This window comes from Hermetia illucens, chromosome 1, assembly GCF_905115235.1.
Source record: "Hermetia illucens chromosome 1, iHerIll2.2.curated.20191125, whole genome shotgun sequence".
In the NCBI taxonomy this organism is placed as follows: Eukaryota; Metazoa; Arthropoda; class Insecta; order Diptera; family Stratiomyidae; genus Hermetia; species Hermetia illucens.
Window position 1 is genome coordinate 166766377 of NC_051849.1, and position 2674 is coordinate 166769050.

General features: G+C 39.1%; 1 long non-coding RNA gene across 1 annotated transcript; it reads right to left on the reverse strand.

The window, feature by feature from the left end:
- Positions 1-1602: 1602 nt before the first annotated feature.
- On the reverse strand, positions 1603-2308 carry LOC119646768. Its single transcript, XR_005248771.1, has 3 exons — positions 2047-2308; positions 1863-1972; positions 1603-1706 (listed from the first exon to the last, which is right to left on the reverse strand). It is a non-coding gene; the product is annotated as an uncharacterized LOC119646768 (long non-coding RNA).
- Between the last annotated feature and the right edge of the window lie 366 nt (positions 2309-2674).

The following is a 2674-nucleotide window of genomic DNA, read 5'->3' on the forward strand; positions in this document are numbered from 1 at the left end:
CATAGCATGTAATCTTATAGCTTTAAGGTGATCAAGTTTGCGCTTCCTAGTGAATGATACTATGGTGGTTTTGGCTGCGTTGATATGCGGCCCCGTTTTCCTCCATCAGGCACTAGAAAACCTTGATTTAGTTTGGATTCTATCACATAGACTATCCTTAAATTTGCCCTTCCAGATTAAAATAATGTCAGTCACGTGCGCTTCTTTGGTATATAACCCTAACCACCCTTAGAAGACATTCCAACATGATTTCTGGGCCTCTCGGAAATAGTTCTGAGATTTCTGGGCCTCTATGAAATAGTGCTGGGAAGGTTCCATCTACTCCGGGTGATTCCATTGGTTTAAAGTTTCCCACTGCTCACCTTATCCTAGCTTCAAGCATATCTCTTTTGCTAGTTTCCAATTCTCCTTTTCCCCTTTTATTCGTTGTTAGGGTATCATGCAGAATATTGTCGCCTTCCGCCGTGATGTAGGACCCCGGGAAATGAGTTCTGAGAAGTAGGTATGCTCTGTCCTCCTCATTCTCGGTAAACACCCCATCTTTCTTCTTCAGACAGACAGAAAATATTACCCTTCTCTGGCTATAGCCTCAAGCTGTTACGTTGTGCTTCCCTGATCGCGTTGCTACACGCAAACAGTGCATTTTTGTACCACCATCAGTCCCCGGTTGAAGAGTTTTCGTACCTCTGTTCTCATTCTGACTCCTATTCCACCAGGGTAAGTCATCCCTTTGTGATTTAACTGTGTTAGCAGGATAGGTGGCCTCATATGCGGCAATGACGACCTGGTTGAGGTTTTCTACCACTGTTTGTAGTTGCAGTTCGCTCCTGATGTCACCGTCCCTTTGGAGGGAAGCATGTTGTTGTTCAGGTAAATTGGATACAAATCCCAATCCAGTCACGATACAAATACCACCGCCATCAATGAGATTTGAACCGCAGCCTTCCGAATGACATCCTAGTGCTCTAACCACTGGGTGATCTGGACTCAAAAACTCCAATTAAGTTTTGTTAATGATAGTCTAGAACAGTGTAGGGTTGGACTCAACTCGTTGAACAATATCCGGGAAAATGGCATAAACGGAGTTAAGTTTATGATGTTTCGAGAAAATTTCGAGGAAAAGGTAGAAATTGTGACTGCGGATGATTTATCACAGTGATCCATCTGGGTAGACCTGCACAGCAACAAAATTATTAACGCAGCAAATTCTATAAAAGGAGAACATTGAAATCAACAATAATCTCTGGAAGTACATGTGAAGGGTACAGCAAACATTCAATGGAGCAATGATAACTGGATGCACATACAAACGCATGTATATAAGTGATGTGTAAATATTTAATTCTGTTTAATCTTCGCTTTAGAGGATAAGCTTTATCGTCAACATAACTTTATTTACATTTTATAGCAGATGTCTGGTGCTAAGAAAACTTTTCTGCTTCTTTGCCATATGTGTGTTGCAATAGAGGCTGTAATCAAGAAATGTAACGGACCCTGTTGTTGCTATTGTACCTGTGTTTTCATTGTTCAGTAAAACAAATGAAAAATATATAAAATTGTTATGAATGACCTTACACGTATTCTAGAATATTATTGAACTTGCTGTGAATGAGGACGAAGCAAAGATAAGTTTTTTCCATCTTAATGGAGAGTTTATGTGTGTCGAAGCAATAAAAGGCAACAAACCATCACCGATATTAAATGACCTAGAGAGAAACATATTTGAAAGAAATATATTTAAACGTCCTAAAACATCACTTTTCCAAAAAATCAGGAAAATTACATTACACGTGTTTTTACTTCATTATGCACAACTCAGTAGGAATTCCGTCCTAAAATACCAAGGAATAAAGTCTATTTACTTGTCATCAGCCATTTGCCAACGTTGAAGATCTATCGTCCATCCCGAAAGTATTCACGTTAATTCAAAACGGCTGTAAGTATGCCCTTTTTCAGCATCAACGAAGATTGACTAAATGCCCGAAACATCAAAGAAATGCCAACGTAAATTTCTTCTTGTACTAAGATTACATCCTGTCCTCTTACCTAAATTGAAAGGAACTTGTTGGTTGTATACAAATGCAAATTGGAACTTAATTTCTCGAGAAATCGACGCACAACTCACTTAAGTAAACACAACGACAAAGAACCCAAGTCCTTGGAGAACTAAAAGAAAAGGCAAAGCCAATTTGACGACACCGAGAAGGAAAATCCTCGTCTCCAAGGAAATCTCTCTCCTTTTGCTGTGTTGTTTGAGTAATGGTTTAAGATCTAAAATTGCCTTATTTGAGCTGAATTTAAAGTTGTTGACTTAATGACTGCTCGTTGTTAAATAGCCAAAAAACCCCAAGCGAAATAATTAAGTGCTTACTTACGGTAGCGACATGTTTGCAAGAAAATCAGCTTCGCAGACAAAACAACAATGTGTAGCGGGACCGACTAATAATGTCCTGGACAACAAATAGAGAGGAAGGGACCACTTTCGGGGTGTTCCCAAGGAAAACAATTTCACTCTTAAATGGAGACGAACCAACTGAAAGTTTGAATGCTCTTTAACATATAAATTGGTGAATTAATGTGCAATGTCCATTAGGGAAACCATCAAAAAGATTTTCTGGTTTGCTTATCGTCATCAGGAGCATTTATTTTCAGGACCTGGTATTTTCTGAGGATC